The following is a 21,621-nucleotide window of genomic DNA, read 5'->3' on the forward strand; positions in this document are numbered from 1 at the left end:
ATGAAAATTTTGCTTGAGAGCGTATCTTAAACTGTTCTCTTTGGCTTCTGCCCTGTTTACCATTAGAGTTCAATGGAACAGAACTGATGAGGAAAGTTGTGAACAAACCACCCCATTTAATTAATCCCCTGCTGGTTTTGTCAATGATCTTTTCCCCACCACATGTCCTCTTCATCAGGGTTGGGCAAGATACAGAATAATGAATTTAGCATAGCATCTGTTAATTTGTCAGCTATTTACCATATTTTTTCCTCTTAATTGTCAATTCTTCTTTTTTTTTTAATGAAGACTAACAAGGCATTATTAATTTATAGAATGGCTTTATCCACGCTCTTAAATGTTAATTTGCATTCACTAAAATAAGACTGGGGTCATCACTTTCCTTTGATTGCTCTCTTCCTTCATAGTTATTTGCATCTAAACGTGCTGAGTGAATGTGTTTTTAGTTTTCTGAAAATGAGCATATTTGAAATATATCTTGAGATTCTTGGCTTCATTGAAGCATTTGGAAGCCTCTTTTATACCTCTGTATTTTATGTTCTGGTGAAAATCTCAGAAATATATGTAACAGGGGAAAAATGCAGATGATTTATATATTCAGAACATTTTCTCAACATATGCTAATGTATTATACTGTCACCTGGCAGTCTGGTTGGTTGTGGTTAAAAGTTGCACAAAATTCAAATATTCTATTATTTTCTGTGGATTCTTTTAAAATCATCTTTGGCTTCTATTTTATTTCAGTTACTTCAGTTCTATTTATCCTTATTGTTGACTAATACAGCAGTTGACATATAAATATGTATGCATTATTTTATGTTTTTATTCAAAAAAACATGCCAATGCAAGAAAAGAACTACTGTTTAAAAGTGATATGCCCACTTTTATCTAAATAAGCTTAAGTAATAAATTTAAAATACATTTGTGGGGTGGTTTACCAGATGTCTACTCACTCATACTCCAGTTGTTTTTATATGTATGAAGAAGGGGGTGGAGGATGTAATAGAAGCTTGGTAAAGGGTTAGGATCTTTCTGTTGCTCAACAGACCAGGTAGATAATGCTCTTGTCCCTTTCTTCTTAGTGTTACTCCAGGTGGTCACGGATCTTCATGCAATGTAAGAGGGACACAAAGCTGTATGAACAGCACTGACTACGGTGTTTTAAAAATCGTGTATGGAAGCAGTGAAGCCAATAAAAACACATGTTCCTAATGTAGGTAAGTCCATGAGTGATTTTGAGTATGGTATTTTTAAAATTACTGAACTGACAATCAGCCTTTTGAAGCTAACTAGTTACTTACTAGTGGACTAAAAAACAAAAACAAAAACTCCAAGTTGGAAGGATTTATAAAGTCATATAATTGAATCCTTTTGTTTTTATGGTAGACGTATTGACTAAGAGAAACTCAAGTCACTTTTTAAAGATTATCTGGCTGATTAATATTAGAACTAGATATCTTATAACCATACACACCTTCCCTGAAAAAAAAAATGCAAGTAAATTGTAAAATTTGTATTTTTAAAGCGTATTTAAATTTCCAATATCAAGCCTATTATTTAACACCCTCTTTTTAGAGGAGTTTTTGCTGTTTTCTTGGAGTTCCTTGATTTTCTATACTTTATTTGCACCCTAACCCATCTTTATTTTCTGAATGCTAATATAATGAGAACTAATATTTCCCTTTGTCATTTACGATGTGTCTGGGACACAGGCAAAAAATAGCTTAGAATATATTACAGTGCATTTAATGCTCAATGATCCTAACCAAAGAATATAATCAACAAGAATCATTTCTGCTACATATGCCATTTATGTTCCTATAAAGCTTTTGCTAGAATTTTATGTGAATGCAATCATACATTCCATAAGGTATCATTGTTCTTCCATGTGAAGGGTTTGCTTTACTATTTCTTGTTTGAGTCTGCTTGTGAGAAATTTTTTCAACTTTTTTTAAATCTGAAAAAGTCTTTATTTGCCTTTGTTTTTCAGAGATATTTGTGTGGCAATAGAATTATAGTTTGACAATTAGGCTAAATAATGTCCTCTCTGAGGTGTCTATGTTCTAAGCTCCAGAATCCATGGATACTTTAACTTACCTGGTAAAGGGAACTTTGTGGATGTGATCAGTTAAGGTAAGGGCTTTGATATTTTTCTTGGATTATCTGGGTGGGTCTAATGCAATCACAAGTGTCCTAATGAAAATAGAAGATGTAAGGACAGAAACAACTGTCACAGAGGAGGGAGAATGTTATGCTACAGATTTTGAAAATGGAGAAAGGGACCATGAGTTAAGAAATGCGGGTGACCTCAAAGCAGGGAAAGATAAGGGAATGGATTCCCCCTAGAGCTTACAGAAAGAACACGATCCTGCTGACATCCTGATTTTAGTCCAGGGAAAGTGATTTCAGACTTATCTCCAGAAATGGAAGGTAAAAAGTTCATACTGTTTTAAGTTACTAAGTTTGTGGTGATTTGTTAATAGTAGCAATAGAAAATTACTAAAATAGTATTTTTCTTTTACTACTCTAAAGAGGTGGCTCTACTATTTTCTCACCTGCACTGAGAAATCTACTGTCATCCTTATTTTTGCTCCCTTGTATGCAATGTATCCTTTTTCCTTGGCTGCTTTTAAGATATTATTTTTTATCAACGGTGTTGAGCAATTAGATTATGATATGCATTGGTGTAGTTTTCTTCATGTTTCTTGTGCTTATAGTTTGTTAAGTCTTTTTGGATTTGTAAGCTTTAGTTTAAAATTTGGGGCCATTATTTCTTCAAAAAAAATTTTTTTTTCTGGTCTCCAGCCTCCATTTCCTGCTTTCTTTCAGTTGATTTAATCAAATGTATTTCATTTCATCTCACCTGTCCCACAGGTCACTGAAATACTTCATTTTGGGGGGATTCCTCTTTTTCTCTGTGTTTCATTTTGGGAAGTTTCTATTCCATGTTTTCAAGATCACCGATCTTTTTTTCTGCTATGAATTCCATCCAATAGATTTTTAAATTTTTGTTTGTTTCCCTCATACATTTTTTTAAAATTTTAAAACAGTTTTAGATTTACAAAAAAGCATAATAATGTACAAATAGCTTCCATATACTCTCACACCCACTTTCCTGTTATTAATATATTACAATTTATGAACCAGTATTGATATATTATTATTAACTTAAGTATATATTTCATTCAGATGGCTTTAATTTTTACATGATGTCCTTTTCTGTTCCAGGGCATCATCCAGAATGTCATATATTTACTCAGCATATCTCCTTAAGCTTCTCTTGGCTATGACAGTTTTTCAGACTTCTCTTGTTTTGATGATGTTGACGTTTTGGGTCCTGATCAGATATTATTGTCTGATGTGTTTCTAATTATTAAACTGGGGTTATGGATTTTTCTGGAGAGAGAAAAGAAAGGTATAGTGCCATTCTCATCCCATCATATCAAGGGTATGTATATATCATCAGCATGACTTTTTATTATTAATGCTAACCTCTACCTGGCTAAGGTAGTGCTTTCCAGGTTTCTCTATAAAGTTAATCAGTCCCCACTTTCCATATTGCACTCTTTGGAAGGAAGTTACTATGTGCAGCTTATAGTTAAAGAGTTAGGGATAGAGAGAATCTATATAAATTTTTTGGAATTCTTCTGCATGAGAAATTTATCTCTTCTCATCCATTTATTTATTCAATCATTTTTTTATATCAGTATATGGACTCTTGGATATTTATTTTACACTTTGGTTATAATCCAGTACAAGTTTATTTCATTGCTCAAATCATGTCTGCTTTTCACATTAGGAGTTCTGCCTGTTAGCTTTTGTGTCCCTTTAACACTTTCTTCTTCCTCTTCTTCTTTCTTCTTCTTCTTCTTCTTCTTCTTCTTCTTCTTCTTCTTCTTCTTCTTCTTTCTTCTTAATATTTTAAAGCACTTTCTTACTTTCTGACTCATTCTGTACATTTCCTGGCCCAGAAATCAGTCACTTCTCCAAGGAGCCATGATTCTTTTATTTTTATTTTTTTAAAGATTTTATTTATTTATTTGACAGAGAGAGACACAGCGAGAGAGGGAACACAAGTGGGGGGAGTGGGGGAGGGAGAAGCAGGCTTCTCGCTGAGCAGGGAGCCCGATGCGGGACTCCATCCCAGGACCCTGGGATCATGACCTGAGCCAAAGGCAGACGCTTAATGACTGAGCCACCCAGGTGCCCCAAACAAACTGGTAGATCTTGGTTTCTAATACCATCTTCAATTAAAAGAATCATGGCTCCAGGGCACGCCTGGGTGGCTCAGTCGTTAAAAGTCTGCCTTTGGCTCAGGTCATGATCCCAGGGTCTTGGGATCGAGCCCCATGTCAGGCTCCCTGCTCTGCGGGAAGCCTGCTTCTCCTTCTCCCACTCCCCCTGCTTGTGTTCCCTCTCTCGCTTTTTCTCTCTCTCTGTCAAATCAATAAATAAAATCTTAAAAAATAAAAAAATAAAAAATAAAAAAAAAGAGAAACCAAGATCTGGGCACTAGGTGTGCTCACTGTTATTGCAGTGTCAATACTTCCAGGCCATCTCAGGTGACAGGGCAGGAACGCAAATGTGTGTGCACTAGCCTATGTATAGCTACATATTTAAAAGTATTTCAATAGGTAACGATCTTCACCTATATAAAGCTAAATCTGACATCATACTGATGTCATCTATTCAGTGTTTTTTCACTTTAGACATTGTAGTTTTCTCTAGAAGTATGATTTGAATCTTTTTTATAGATTTCATATTTCTACTTAATTTTTTTGTTACATGAAATGGAGTTATATTAATTATTTTGATATACATTTTCCCCTAATTTTAACATTTGTGTTAGTTCTGTATCTGTTCAGTTGACTATTCTTTTCATTAGGGCTCATGTTTTTACTTACTTGCCTGCCTGATAATCTTTGCTTAGAAGGCAGACATTGTGAATTTTATCTTTTTGGGAATTGAATATTTTTATATTCTTATAAATATTCTTGAGCTTTGCTCTGGGATGCAGTTGTGTTACTTAAAAATAATTTAATCCTTTTAGTTCTTTTATGATTTTTTGGTGGGTTTAGATCAGTGATTGTTCTAGAGCTAATTACTCCTCATCACTAAGGAAAGAACTTCCTGAGAACTCTACCCAGTGCCCAGTAAATTATGAGTTTTTCTTCTGTTCCTGGATTGAACAGGCACTATACACAGTTCTGTGTGATCGTTGGGTAATTAAGACTTTTAAGCCAAAACATGTGGGTGAACTCTAGAAGCTAGGATGACCTTCCACTGACAACCATCAATGAAAGTGTATCTCAGTCGTATAGCCATGGAGGAGTGAATTCTGCCAACAATTAAATAGGCAAGGATTTCTCCAAAAAGAACCCTATGACACCTTTAGTGCCCCGTGCCCCATCTGGGATTTCTGACCTAAAGCACTATAAAGAAGTAAATCTGATTCACCAGGAGAGACCACGGACTCTGAGAAACAAACTGAGGGTTGTAAAGGGGAAGGGGGTGCGGGGATGGGTTAACCTGGTGATGGGTATTAAAGAGGGCACGTACTGAATGGAGCACTGGGTGTTATATGCAAACAATGAATCATGGAACACTACATCCAAAACTAATGATGTAATGTATGGTGATTAATATAACATAATAAAAAAAAATAAAGAAGTAAATCTGATTCAAGTCACTAAGTTTGTGGTAATTTGTTATGGCAGCAATAAAAAATCAATATGCCAATCTTTTGTAATGTTGTTCTGATAACTCTACTACCTTGTTTGAAAAAAATCTTCGAAGAATCAAATCTCCTTTCATAGAGCAACATACAAGATCCTTTCCAAACCCATCCCTACCAACTACATCAGCTACATTTCCCACTATTTTTGAAGTGATATCCTGCAATTGCCTTATAGAAATAGTTTTGTCCTTTAACAAAAGTTTTTTTTTTCCATGTTATTTCTTGTGCTTAGAAAATTTTTCTAGTTTTCCTGAAAACTTCTAATCTTCAAAGGAGATTGAGATCATATGTTGTCTTCTGTGTGTGTAACTACTGTTTCTCCCATGAGCATTCTCATTGCTGTTTCCTTTCAAAACCCTTTGCAATTAGGAGGAACCCACATGCTAGCATGCATCTCAGGATGTTATAACACCTACACATTTATTTCCTTCAATAGATTGTGTTCCATGGAGCGGGGGGTAGTTCTAGGGAAACTAAAATTAAGATAATATAAACTATAGACCCACTAACAAAAGACTCAGAATTAATTTGGTTGCTTGATAAATAGTACTAAGTTTCATGGTTCAATATCTTAGTCCTCTGACAGAGGGTTTTAATGAAAAAAGCTAGTTTCTATCACAATGAAGACGTGCCAATGTCTTTTGAATCCTTGGATAAGGTTAATTATTAAGTATTGCATTCTCAACTTTCAAACATATGCATATATAGAAAATACTGGGTCTTACATCTAAAGTGATTTGGAAATGCATTGGCAGATCTTGTTTTACAGGTGACCTATACTGCCAAATAAACTGATCCATAGTAAGACAAAATTAGAAACATTTGGATGAAACTGATTACTTAAAACCTCTGCCTTTATTTTGCCCTGGTCTTAAGTACTTGGGGAATTTAAATGATATTATTTTTATCACATGTTGTTGCAGCATAAACATGTGAAAGGAAATAGTTTTTTTTCCCCATAATAATTATTCTCAATAAAATATTTCTGGACATCTCTCCTAGGAGGTTTAATTTTGTTTTTCATGTAATAATAACTTTGAGGTGTTAATATTACCATGCAAAAAAGTGGAATTTAAAATTTCTTTTTTCTATAAAATGTATGATTCCACTTTTATGAAGTCCAAGAACTGGAAAACATAACCCGAGATACAGAAATGAGGATGTGGTTGCCTAAGTGGGAAATGTAGATTTATTAGAAAAAGGGGCAAGCAGAAACTTTCAGGAGGGATGGGATGATTTAGTAACCCCCAAGCAACCAAGGACATTCTTTGAATCATTTTATTGTATTTATTTCTTCTTTTTGAATACTTTCTGTTCTAGGTTGATATTGGCCTTAGAGTGGAATACTGATCAGGGGAGTTTTACGGACAGACTGCTGTTGTTTAAACTTTTAAAAATCCTTTCTTTTTTTTTTTTTTTCGTTTTGAGAGCATGATTCACTAAACCGGTGAACATTTGTACATGGTAAGTGCAGCATAAATACTAATTTACTGCTGTGTGCTACAAATATAAGGGAAAAATACAAATAGATATTTCCATCCAGCATTTCTTGATCATTAACAATATTCAATAAAGAAACCTCTTTCAGTGACACTTCCTTTTACTAATTATCACTTGAAGCCGAACAATAACATATAACTTCACTCATTTCAGATAAAAACTATTTGAACCTATATTCTTCCTATATTCTAAGGGCTGTTTCTGAAAATCAAAATATGAAACTAGATGACTTGAAGTTGCATGTTTGCCATTTCAAATTCATGTAATTAAATCAATAAATTTAAAGTTACAGAAGGTGATAATGAGTTTGCTCATAGTAATAAAAACTAATCATGTTGGAGAAGGAATGTGCAGGAACTGAAATGATTCAATAGCTCTAATTAAGGCAGTAGTGAGAAATGCCACCATAGGCCAAATGCTGAATGACCTAATTCTTCCTCCCTTGAAATAGCTTTGGTGAAGCTTTTGAAATAGCTTCACCAAATGAATTGCCCTCTTCAGTGTCCTGTTTATTTTATAAACTCTGATGACCAATACTTAAAATGCAAGTGAAGAAGCATCATAACAAACAAGTTATTTAAAACACCAATGTCTGATTACCCAAAACAGTGCTCCACGTTGAGTGAAATAATATATTGTTATCACTGAGGAGAATATTAATTGTACATATGAAATTTCCAATAAGCAATATTCTGGCACTTGGGTTCTAAATTAAATTTGTGTGATCGTTTTAGAGAGCTCTTTGTTCTGGCCAGGAACTAATTCAACCTAATATGATTGCATGACACTCTCATACTTAAAACTAGAAAATACTTTATATCAAAGAAGAAATATTAATTAGTAGAGGAAATGCTAAGGGGTCATTTGTTTCTGCATATAGTTTGATGATCTCTTAAAAGGTGTTGCTGTCAATGCTGACCACTTCAGACCCTGGTTCTGCAAGGACTTCCAAATGGATTACAAACCCAATCAAAGGGAATAAGGAGTGAGATAGAAGGCAGATCAAGAGTCATCAAATCATAGGCTCCTGGAAACAGAAAAATGAAAGAGTCTTTTCGGGGGCGCCTGGGTGGCTCAGTTGGTTAAGCGACTGCCTTCGGCTCAGGTCATGATCCTGGAGTCCCAGGTTCGAGTCCCGCATCGGGCTCCCTGCTCAGCGGGGAGTCTGCTTCTCCCTCTGACCCTCCCCACTCTCATGCTCTCTCTATCTCATTCTCTCTCTCAAATAAATAAATAAAATCTTTAAAAAAAAAAAAAAAAAGAAAGAGTCTTTTCAAAGTCATCTAGTCCAATTTCCATGCAAAGAGGTAAATTTGCCTTTCTGTTATGAACTGGCCAGATTTAAGCTTCCTGAGGGCAGGACCAAGTCTTTCCAGGTTTATTTGTTTAGAAGCTTATTTTTCTGGAGTTAAGAGTTAAGTGGACTTTGCTTAAAATGCATATAGAAGGAGATGAATGAAAGATGTTCCTCACTCTATGAATAATTTGTTAAAATGGCATAAGATAAATAGATTATTGATTACAAAGTGATTTAGCATATCAGAACAGAATAAAAATACATAGCCAGGAATAATTTCCCCTTGTTTATATTTCTTAGCTTAGAAAAACATCAAAGGCTAATTTGCTTTTTCTTGAGTGTTTTGCAAGAACGTTTTCTTAGGGGGAATGAGGCTGGATATCTTTTTTTTGGAGGCCAAAGATATGTGGATATTTGTTCTGCAGCCCATCTAGGAGCAATAAACTCTGAGAGAGTAACTTAAAAGGTGAGTGATTAACTTCTCTTTCTTTCTAAGAGAGCTCATTTATTCAACCTTGTATCACAGCAGCAAGCATAGTTGTTAGTATAGTGTGAGAGATAAATAATTATGTTCATAGAATACGATTTTTTCATTTCAATAAACTATTGTTGGAGTGTCCAAATGTTCTCAAAAACAATCCCTGCTTTTTAACTATAAATATAGCAAACATATATATTTCTTTTTCTTCTAAAAACGTGATATTCAACTTGAAGCAAGGAAGAGAGTACAATAAAAAGTAGGCCTTTGTATCTTTTTTTTGCTATAGTAGAATACACATAAAGTTTGGAGATTGATTTATTCCCTCCACCAATTGTTCAATCAGACCTAGGCAGTCAGCAGGAAATGAAAAGCATTCTAGTTCCTTTTATTATGATGATATTTCCTTTGTCATTATTAAATAGAAAAAAAATCTTACCATAGAAAAACTTTAAAATGCAAAGAAGTGTAAAAGATATAATAGAAGTTGCCCATTATCAAACAACCCAGAAATAACTACTATGTCCATAGTCTACCTCTCATACAGATACACGATTACATTAATATGTGTATGGAAACAATGCCTGACATTTAAGAAACACACAGTGAGTATTAGCTATCACTAGTAGATGGTAACTATCATTATGAATCTATAATATAATTCTAAATCATTAGATCATATGGTCTCCATGGATGTGTCATATTTTATGAAAACATTCTTTTATTTTAGGACAATTAAAGTTTATATTATGTGTTGTTAACACTTTTTCTATATAAATCTCTCTACATCTCAGAATATTATATTAAATTTATAGAAATGAAAGTACTTGACCAAGAAGCAGGAGCATTTTATTTATTTATTTATTTATTTTAAAAAGTTACCCATGGATTTTTTTTTAAAGAGTTTATTTATTTATTTGTCAGGTTGAGAGAGAGCACAAGTAGGGGGAGCGGCAGGCAGAGGGAGGAGCAGACTCCCCACTGAGCAGGGAACCCGATGTAGGACTTGATTCCAGGACTCGATTCCAGGACTCCAGGATCATGACCTGAGTCCAATGCTGACTGATCCACTCAGGCGTCCTGAAGCAGAAGCATTTTAAAAGGTCATAACACATAATGTAAAATTTTCCTCTAAATATAAAATACATATACTTTTATCCTAGCAATAGAGTGGTCACACCCTATTTCCCTGGAAAATACTGGGCATTATCCATTGAAAAAAATTTCTTTAATTTTTCATAGGTAAAAATAGTGACATGTCCCTTAAATTTGTGTTTTGACCAACTGTTTTTCCTTTTTTTTTTTTCTATTTCAATTATTGATAACACTGTTGTTATTGTTGTTGTTGTTATTTTCCTCTCAATTTTCTCTTTGGGAAATTGTCATTTAAAAAGTTAATAGTGGGGCACCTGGGTGGTTCAGTTAGTTAAGCGTCTGCCTTTGGTTCAGGTCGTGATCTTGGGGTCCTGGGATCAAGCCCCGAGTTAGGCTCCCTGCTTAGCGGGGAGTCTGCTTCTGCCTCTGCCCACTCCCCCCCCACCACTCGTGCTCTCTCTCTCTCTCAAATAAATAAATAAAATTAAAAGAAATGCTTAAAAAGTTGATAGATATTAAGGATTACCTTTGAGTACAAAGTCTTTTTCCCTCTAGTTTTTTATTTGCCTTTGAATGTAAAAAATTAGAGATTTCTAAGTTTTATGTATCTAAATACATATTTTTAGGAAAATACACACACACGCACACACACACACACACACATACATGCACATACATTGAAAAGGTCAAATGAAAAGTTTGGTAAGTAGTTTTAAAATCTTTGTTCCAGAGAATGTCCCTAATTATCTTATCATTGGGCAATTTTATTTCACTATATCATTATGAATGTTTTATTTCACTTGAGATTGTTTCTAAGATAAAGTAGGATAGGTTATCACATCATTTTAAAACACCAGAGACCTTAGGGAGTATCAAGCTTTACTAATTATTTCAGGAATACAAGTAATACAAAGGCATAGGAGAAGCCAGAAGAGTTCTAAGACCACCAGCGCTTATGCTCAGATCCATCTTTTTGCCATATCACTACACCCTCTGGCACAGATTAACATGTGAGGTCTTAAGCAATATGTGCTTACTTAAAAAAGAATTATCTCAATGTTAAAATATTTCCATTCTATGCTCTGATAGTTACATAGCTGATGTGACATTTTCCTAGGAGCTATACCCCATACATCCATAGATTCAAGCTTTGTTTACTACATGTGAGCCTAATAAGACAGCCACATCCTACAAAAGCAGTCCACAGATTAGGACTCTCCCTTTAGAATATACCATTAGTGTGTTTGCCAGAAGGTCTGTCATGTGCAAGTTTTCAAGATATTTTCACCACATTATCTTCCTTCTTTCCAGTCATGTTAGTGAGCTTGAGAGTGTTCTTCCCCAGGTTGATCCTTGAGTTCACTGCAGCCCTGTCCAACACCTTGACTATAGCTTTTTGAGAGACTGTGGGCCAGAAGAACCCAGTTAATCTATGCTGATTCTGATCTACAAGAACTATGAGATAATAAATGTTTGTTCTATTAAGTGGTGATACGTTAAACAGTAATAGATAATTGCTATTTTGGCACGTGGAAGTAGGGTATTGCCATTAAAAAAAAAAAACTAAAACAAAAAATGTGGGAGTGGCTTTGGATCCAGGCAGAGGGCAGAGGCTGAAATGATTTTTGCAGAGCTTGTTAGAGAAAGCCTATTGCCTTGAAGACAATGTTAGCAGAAATCTGGACTTCAAAGGTGTTACCAATGAGAGCTCAAAAAGAAGTGACCAAGGTGGTATTGGAAATAGGAAGAAAGGGGAATTCTTGGTGTGTAGGGGCAGAAAGTTTAGTAACACTTTCACGTGCAGTAACCTGAAATGTAGAAAGTGTGTCCAAAGATGTAGCTAAGGACATTTCAAAGCAGAGTGTTGAAGGCACTGCCTGGTTTCTTCTTAATATCTATTGTAAAATTTGAAAAGAAAGCTAGACACAGAGAGAAAGATCGTATAAAAAAAGGAGCCAGAGCTTGATGGTTTTTAAAATTCTCAGTCTCTCCAACTGGCATATATTGCAAAAATCAAGAAATGCCTTCTTAAAAAAGATCAGTTCCATGGCATTGCCAAAAAACATGGTCTGCAGATGTCTCATCTTTGGCCAAGCCCTCAGAAAGATCAATGGCAAGTGTATCAAGGGAATACACACTCACACAAGGGATTTATTAAAAGGAAGCTTCAGGATTTATATCCAAGAGCTTTGTAGGTATGGTTTTGTCTCATGGAGTAAATTCCAAGGACATTCACAGGAGGCCCATAAAGTGACAATACACAGTGGAAAGCAGTTGGACTGCCCTATGCCCACACAAACCTATCACAATAAGCAGCATGAGAAAATTACTCAGCAGAAAACACGTGTTACCTTTCATGAAAAAAAAAAAAAAAAAAAGGCTCAGAGTAAAGAACCAAAAGCCCAAATGGAGATGTAAAGAGCCAATTAGAATTATTCCCTGGTTTGGGGACCTAATGAGGAAACCCAACATTTATTGGACAAGATTTCGGAAATGTTATGGACCAGTGATTCACGTTTGCTTTCCATTTTCCCCTATTCCTGTCCCACCATAGTGTATTGGGTATGCGAGGGGGAGTGCAGATACACTGTCTCTTTAGTTTCAAAGTCTACAGAACAAGAAGACCTGTACGCAATAAGCTCTCTTAAGGGACTACACCTAAAAAGCTTCATTCACATCTGGACTTGATTTAGATAATGAGAACTGGATTTTAGACACTGCTTTAATTCATGTAGGGAGAATTGCATGTAAGGAGAATGAAAAACATCAAAGCCTAGAAAATAAACTATGGTAAGTTGCCTCTAAAATGGCTTCTAGCATTCCTTGCCTTTAAATTTCTATACAACAGATAATAAATGTTTATACCATGTAAAGTTATTACATTTGGGGATTATTTGTTACACAGAAATAGATAACACAATATGAAATTAAAAAAAAATTTAATTTAACCTTCCCATCATTCTTTAAAGTAAAATATATATTATTGTATTACGTTACGTTCCTTTTTAGACATTAAAAAAACTATATCGAGACATTTAGAGTTGACAGAATGTAACCTACTGCTCTCCTGGGTGTTGAGAAAATAATCTGTAGCATAACATCCCTGTTGTCAAGAAACTCACTATCTAGTAGGTAAAAGAGAGATAATGTTACTGTTATCCAATAAATTCCCAAACAGAGTGTGTACAACATATGTGCACAATACTATAAGGTCAAAAAAGAGTATTTGGTTCTGTATCAGGTAGTAGGAACTATTTCATATGCTAGGTAATTATTGATATAATAATATAACTTTTAGGTCATATAACTTATTAGGTTGCAATGCCTTAAGCAAAAAGAGACTGTATTGCCTCATACAGTTGAGTAGGAATGATCTTTGGGTTAGATCGCAGAATCCAAGGGAATGCTGAAAGAGTCAGCGTCACTCTCCTTTCCTCGCCCTTTATTCAGTCTCATCAGTTCTTGGTTTCCTTTGGCTTTATTTTGCCAGCTAGCTTCCTCTGTGGAGGAGACAGCTTCTCACAGCTCAGATTCTCATTCTTTCAACTTAACAAGAAATGGTATGTTTCTCTGGGTCTTAGTTTCTTCATCTATAAAGTGGGAGTAATAGTGACTAGCTCATCAGGTTGTTGTGAATACTGGATGGGTTAGGCAAGTATTCAGAAGGGTGCCCGGCATAAAGTAAAACTTGCTTGGGCTACCCAGCCTATACTTCTCCCTTCAACCTGGATTCCCAATTCTGATTGCCTATTGGAGATCTCCATTTAATGTCTAATAAACATCTCAAATTTAACATTTCTAAAACTGAGCTCCTGGCATGTCCTCCAAACCTGCTTTTCTCATGATTTTCCTAGATCAGTATATTCAATTTTTCTAGTTGTAGGCCCAAAATCATCCTTGATTACTGTCTTTCTTTCATATCCCACTTCAAATTTGTCAGAAGATCCTATTAGTTCTATCAGCACTGTCTAGTAGAATTTTCTATATCGATGGAAAGGATCTACATGTGTGTTGTCCAACATGGTACCAGAAGCTCATGAAGTTATTGAGCCCTTGAAATGTGGTTCACATAACTGAGGAACTGAATTTTTAGTTTCATTTCACTTTCAGTAGTTAAATTTCAAATGTTAAATTTGAGGGGTGCCTGGGTGGCTCAGCCAGTTAAGTGTCAGACTCTTGGTTTCGGCTCAGGTCATGATCTCAGGGTCCTAAGATCGAGCCCTTTATTGGGCCCTGTGCTCAGCAGGGAGCTTGTTTGAGGTTCTCTTCCTCTCCCTCTTGCTCTGCTCCTCCCTCTCCCTGCCTCCCTCCCTCCCTGTCTCTCTCTCAAATAAATAAATGAATCTAAAAAAAGAAAAGCGCTAAATTTGAGTGACTGCATTTGGCCATATTGGGTGGCACACCTGTATGTACCTTTAAAATAAATATGGGATCTCACCACTTCTGATGAATCCTATTATTGCAATCCTAGTCTAAGGCACCCTCGTTTTTTGTCTTATGTCAATACCCTCCCTGGTGGTCCCTTTTTTCTTTATTGTCGTCTTCAGGCTGTTCTCCCTGTAGCAGCCAAAGCAATACTTTTGAAACCTATATTTCACCACATCAGTACTTAGCTCAAAGCCCTCCAGAGTTTTCTCACATGAGCAAAAGTCCAAATTACCACAGCCCTACTGTGGCCTCGCCTCCTTGTTACCTCTGATTTTTCTTCTACTATTCTCCCTCTTGTTCACTCCGTTTCAAGTATGCTGACTTTTGCATCAAAGGCACATTCCCAATAAGGATCTTTGTGCTTGGTTTTTCTTCTTCCTGGAATGTTCTTCCTCTGGGTTTCCGTAGGGTTTTGCTCTCTTACTTCTCGCGGTTCTTTCCTCACATTCTCACTAAGGCCCTTCCTAAATTTTCAATCCTCCCCAGAGGAGGAGGAATATTTTTAAATTTTCTTCATTTTCAGTTCTCCCCTCAACACTTCCTATCACCTTCCACTAACTTATTTTTTCTTCTTAGCATGTATTAGTAACATTCTAGATATTTTACTTATTTGCTCTCTGTCTCCATTAAAATGAAAGCTTCATGAAGGTTGTGATCCCCATTTGTCCTGGGTACTGTTGTATCCTGAGCACCTGGAGCTAGGCCAGTACATAGCGGGCTTGCAATAAATATTTGTATTAATTGGGCAACTATCCTACATATGTGCAAGACTTGTTTATATGGATTCCCTTTAGTCTTGTAAGTATTTACTTTTATGGACATATTCATATGACTTCCATTAATTAAAGTTTTTGGGCAAAAAATTTGAATTCTGACTAAAAAGAATCTATATACCTTGTCTGAAAAAAATCATGATAACCTGACTTTAAAGATAAACTCTTGTTTGGTATTTAAATTTTCTCAAAGAGGCTTCTTTGTAGATTCCTCCAATAGCAAAATCGGGTTTTTTTGGCTGATTTTTTTTTTTAGACATAATTCATGTATAGAACATCATGATGAACAAATGTTATTTCGTTTTTTCCCCTAACATACTATGTTCTATACTCTAATGTTAAACTGTTTAAAATTTAATAAAATAATGCTAAACCAACACTCCCTTTAAAAAATCTTACCTTGAAATTCCTTTCTAGGGCCCCTGGGTGGCTCAGATGGTTAAGCGTCTGCCTTCGGCTCAGGTCATGATCCTGGCGACCTGGGATCGAGTCCCGCATCGGGCTCCCTGCTCAGGGGAGAGCCGGCTTCTCCCCCTCCCACTCCCCCTGCTTGTGTTCCCTCTCTCACTGTCTCTGTCAAATAAATAAATAAAATCTTTTAAAAAGAGGAAAGAAAAGAAGTTCCTTTCTAACACAAATATTAATACCTATATTTTCAGTTTTAAAAAAAACTGAAAAAATTCTATTGAATTTTTAGTTAACATTCCTTCAAAGTAAACTCTATTATGTTATGAAAAACCTAAGTTCCAATGACTGTATTATTTTCTGAATTTGTTAAAACTATTTTTTAAATATAAGAATATATTATAATGCATTATAAAGTACTGTTATTAAGGTTTAATAAAGCTAATTAGTTTTTCTTAATATTAGATTTCACTGCTGACAATACTTGCTTGGTTATAAATAAGTTGCTATTCAAAATCCTGAAATGGTTGTAAGATAAGGGAATTCTTAAAACCCACAGCTCCCAAACTGTGTCCTGAGGCACCCTGGAAAGTCATAGTGAAGCCATGAAGATGGCATGGAATATTTTAAATTTTCCCCCCAAAATGAGAAACACTCAACATCTTTTGGCCGCCATCTGAACTACTAGGTCAAGGTAGTTCACAGTTTCAGTGTGAGATCATGTTTCATTCCTCTCAATGATGTTGTATCTTTATGAACCTGGGTTTTCTATTTTTTTCTGTAATAAAAGTCAAATACTATTAGAAAATCAGAACAAGAATTGAGTTGGCGATGTAAATGAGATTTCAAGGATTGAGAAGTTTGTGGGACCCAACTGGGTACATATAACCTGTTAATAAGTGAGTGTAGTACTTAACAATGAAATAAAATATTATTTTTTAATTCATATGTAGTGGTTTTGCATATGACTACTGAATTTTTGGAATTAATTAATTAATTAATTAATTTATGACAGGAAGTAGGATTTATCAGTGGGCATGAGTAGGGAGGGGACAATGCCGAGGTTCTCATGAGTTCAGAGCCCACCATTTGTCCAGGGGGCCACAATTAGGGATATATTTAACCCCATGGCCATCTGGGATGAGCCGCTTTTCAGCCACCACGTCTTCAAATTCGTCAGCATTAAACTTAGCAAAGCCCCATTTCTTGGAAACGTGGATCTTCTGGTGGCCAGGGAACTTGAACTTGGCCCTGCCTAGGGCCTCAATCACATGCCCCTTGTTCTGCAGCTTGGTAGGGATGGACATGATGACTTGGCGAACGTGGACCCTGGCTACTGTGCCCTGGGGCTTTCCAAAGGCACCTCGCATGCCTTACAGGACGACATCCTGTTGATATGGGTGCCGTGGAAGGGCTGGAGCTACCCTCGGATGTGAAAATCATCTTTGCCACAGCTTTTCACTATGTACGTGTTGGCACAAATAAGGGCAGCCTCCAGGGCTTCAGGGGAGAGCTGCTTATATTCATCTGACGCCATGTGGCTGCTGAGAGGGAACTCATCCACTTTTGCCTTCTTCCACCCCAAGTCAAAGATGCAGATCTTGGCATCAGGGACACCTCTGCAGAGCAAGACTTTGGGATATGGCTTGTTCTGACCATATGGTTAACACTGGGCAGGGCGGCAGCCCATGGCAACACCAAGATTTTCAGTGGTGTGCTGAAGGAAACGATTCTAAATTTTTGGAATATTACAACTTATTACGTTGTGTAGACCTAGCTACTTAATAAATAAAACTGTTAAGGATTTATTTTGGCCTCAGAGCACCGTGAAAATATTACTGATAACAGAAAATTTGAGAACAAGTGGAGTCAGATTATTTGTTTTCTATTTTTACTTTTGTTATTTACTGAAATTCAGGGTTTTTTTTTCATATTTTTCCAGTTCTTTTGAGAAATAATTGACAAACATTGCTGTAGAAATTTAAGGTGTACAGCATAATGGTTTGATTTACATATGTTGTGAAATGATTACCATAATAAATTTAGTTAACATTCATCATCTCATATAGATACAATGAAAAGAAAAGAAAAAAAGAAACACATTTTCCTTGTGGTAAGAACTCTTAGGATCTCTCCTTTAACAATTTCATATATCTCATACAGTTGTGTAAACTATAGTCATCGTGTGATACATTACATCCGTAGTACTTATTTGTCTTTTAATTGGAAGTTTGTACCTTCTGATCACCTTCCTCTACTTTTAATTCTTAGAACTCTAAGAAACATTATTTATAGAAAAATGTGATGAAGTTGTTGATGTTACAAGAAATTATTTATGGAAGTGAATTTGTGGCCATGGTCCTAATCACTTTCGATTTGTTTACCGCTAATAGAACTTGGAAACAATATTCAATTTGGATTTGTAACAAAAAATTATCAAAAATAGTGAGTTTTCAGTTTCAGGAAAACTTCAAGACATAGTTTTGAAACTCTTTGGATTTGACAAGACCCAATTGAATTCTGCCAAGGCACTCTTCTTCCTAATTTTTTAGGCTCTTGTGTATTTGTGGAGAAATTTAATCCTTATGTTACTGATTCATTTACACTTAACTCATCAGAGTATTTGGTAAATACATTTGATATCCAAAGAGCTTTATGAGAAGTTACATCTGGAAATTCTAAAGGTTTATAAATCATTCTTGAACTTCATTTCTTTAAACCAGAAAGTCACATTTTTCTAAAGCATGTAGAACTAGAACCTCACTAGAACCTTTTAATTTGGCACACTTCTGAAACCAAGTAAGAGTAAACTGAGTGAAACATTTTTGAATATTCTTCTTGTAAGGTATTTCAGCATCGTGGATTTGGGTTTTCCCTAATGGCATAATAGTTCAATAATTAAAAATCCGAGTAATAGTCAAATATTTCATGTGTGTTGTTTTTTAATGGAAATGTTCCCTCTCTGAGGATAAAAAATTGCATTTTAATCATTTTTGAAAGCTCTCTTAGTGGGTAAATTTAACATAATAAGCCATATTGGCTAATTAGTTATCTGATTTTTCATTGGCAAAAACTTCAAAACCAAAAAATAGCCTGTGTCATAGTATTTTAAGTGTGATAAATGTTGTGTATGACCTCAGGAATGTGTCCTAAAGCAAGCAATGGTTAGCATGTTAAAAAACAAAAACTTAAAAAAATGCATTAGATCATGTCTGCAAAAGACAAGTGTTTGTTAATAACATTGTGTTATTTGGCCTAACTTTTTAATGTCCTAAACGTAAGGCATTAATGAAATAAGATTACACTCTAAGCAAATATTAGATGTGAGTAATCTTATTTCTATTCAGCAATCAACTTACTGAAACAAAATGTGTAGTTCCCTTAGATACACAAAACAATGTAGTATCATCAGGACATTTATTAGGTAAACTATATGAAGTTGCCATTTTTACATTAAAAACTGGTCAAATACAGGCAATTTCACATGGCTGAACCTGTATCAGGTCATAAACAAATCAGTATGGAAGGTATTGTTTCTAGAATTGCTCTACGAGGAAGATCCAATTTACATATTTTAGAAAAATCTATTCATATTATTATATTTTTTTAATCCAAATATATTCTTAATCTGGGAAATGGACTTCAAACTTTGATAGTTCTTCAAGTCTGTCAATCAATGCAGCCAGGTTCCATAGTTTTAACCCATAGCTAAATCACAGTGGAATAAAAAATAATACATTTAATTTCCTTCATGTTCTCTGTCTGCTCTGCGTCTATTGCCTTTGCTGTAAGACCCATGCTGATGGGACACTGATAGTCATGGAAGCAGAGAGAAAAGGGAATATGGTGAAGGACAGACTGGCTCATAAAACTTCCACAAAGTCAGACAGTTCCCTCTGCTCACATTTCACTGGCCAAAGCAAATTACATGACAACATCTATGGAAGTGAAGAAGCACAATGCTGCCAGGTGCCCGAGGAATGAGAGAACAGAATATTGGTAAACAGTTTTAATGACTGCAATCCTGACACTTTAAATTAGAGTTCTTATATATGAAAGATCTACTTCAGAATGCAAACTTGCAGTAAGGCCTCATGTTATTCTAAGTACGACTAAAGTACTAAAAATTGAATGCTGGAGATATAAAAATTTATTATGCATAAAATCTAGCAAAGACAGTAAAAAGTACTGTGAAGGATGGGGAAAGAATATTTATACCATTATCTTATTTGGATGAACTATCTTGTCTAGGCCTAAATTAGATTAACACTTACTGAAGTAAGTGAAGTAGGACTGAGTCATATAAACCAGTTGATACGATCTGAATCAGAGATGATGATTCTTCAGGGAGCCAAAGAGACTGTTGACTATGGCTTGCCGTTGTGTCTACCTCAGTCAACTGGCTAATGTTGATTCAACTGAGACAGAAGGGAAAATAATAATCAAGCTCGTTATTTGATTTTTGACTTTTGAGGGCTTATTGGATGTTTACAGAGATACATTTTCATGCACATTTGCCTTTCCCTTCTTTTTTTCTTTTCTTATCTGTCACTGTATGATCTTAGCATAGCATTCTACATAGCCAAGGCCTGGAATAACAGACACTACCACAAAATTTATCATTTTGTTTTGTAAGGAAGCAAATTGTATATGCAAGATGGTCAAACAATTCACACACTAGTAGGAGTAAATTAATTAAATATTTTTTTACATGAGACAAAATAATTTCAAGAAAAAATATAGATAATAAAAATTAAAGTTAATTTGCACAAATTGGAGTAAAGATTCAAACAAAAGACATTAACGGGTAGAACGTTAAGTTTCTTTAGGTTAACCAGTTAACCAACTTAAGTAATTTTGAAGTAACTATTAATGACATATTTAAGAATCTTATAAGCAACAATATTGTAATATTCTAGCTTTTTAAATAAATTATTTTCAACTTAATTTTATTTCTCGATTCAAGAATCTTAGATCAAACACATCTAGGTATCACTAACTGCTCCCAGTGTAGTTATAAAAGGACAAAAGGGCTAAACCCACGATAAACTCAAGGAACCGCAGGTCATTTCCTCTAGCATAGAGCTTCTCTTTGCTTGATTTAAAAGACATCTGATATTGCTATGGGGTGGAAAGTTGACTCATTAGAAAGGAATGTGAATGTCTTACTTAGAGACCTCCTTGCTGCCATGACAGATTATATTAGTCCAGCAAGCAACAGGGAAAACACAGCATTAGTGAACCTGTATGTGAGTGGTCTGGTTGGTTTTATTCATTCCGATCTGACCACCTTCAGTTTTCTTTTTAAATGTAGCTATAGTTTTCTTTTGAAATGTAGCTACTCCATATTCAAGGAAGAGGGAACATTATGGCAACATCACACAACATTAAGGATTCAAATACTAGGTATTAAATTTAAAATATTACAGTAAATACATTGTTAATGTAAATACAATGTCAGACATATAATATAAAAGAGCCAATGTTATTTTTCATAGAACCACTTTCTTTAATTAGCCATCATTTATTAATGGCTGGAGTTTGACATTTTGCAATAAAATTTTAATCATTTTTAAACAACATGCTATTTTCCATCAGTGAGTCTCTGCCTACTGGATAGGTCCAGAAATATTTTTATATTCTCTATTTCCTTTTGACTTTTTTCTTGGCATCTACTTTTGTATCATCTTGTTCTCCAGATGGTAGGTCCTTGCCTATGAGGCATGGCTCAAATATTCTGCTATTAACTTTTCTAGATCCTTCACATAATATATATCCTTATCCACGGTGTTTTATTGAGTTCACTCTCGGCTTTGTGGCTTCCATGGTATGACTGTCTGGAGATATTGTTTCACTTCAAAGGCCTAAATCAATCCCATTCTCATCTGCTGCCTCCAAGATCCAATTT

General features: G+C 35.2%; 1 pseudogene; it reads right to left on the reverse strand.

Moving 5' to 3' along the window:
* Positions 1-16,780: 16,780 nt before the first annotated feature.
* On the reverse strand, positions 16,781-17,403 carry LOC118522895 (large ribosomal subunit protein uL16-like; annotated as a pseudogene).
* Between the last annotated feature and the right edge of the window lie 4,218 nt (positions 17,404-21,621).

The sequence above is a fragment of the Halichoerus grypus genome, chromosome 3 (assembly GCF_964656455.1).
Source record: "Halichoerus grypus chromosome 3, mHalGry1.hap1.1, whole genome shotgun sequence".
Classification (NCBI taxonomy): Eukaryota; Metazoa; Chordata; class Mammalia; order Carnivora; family Phocidae; genus Halichoerus; species Halichoerus grypus.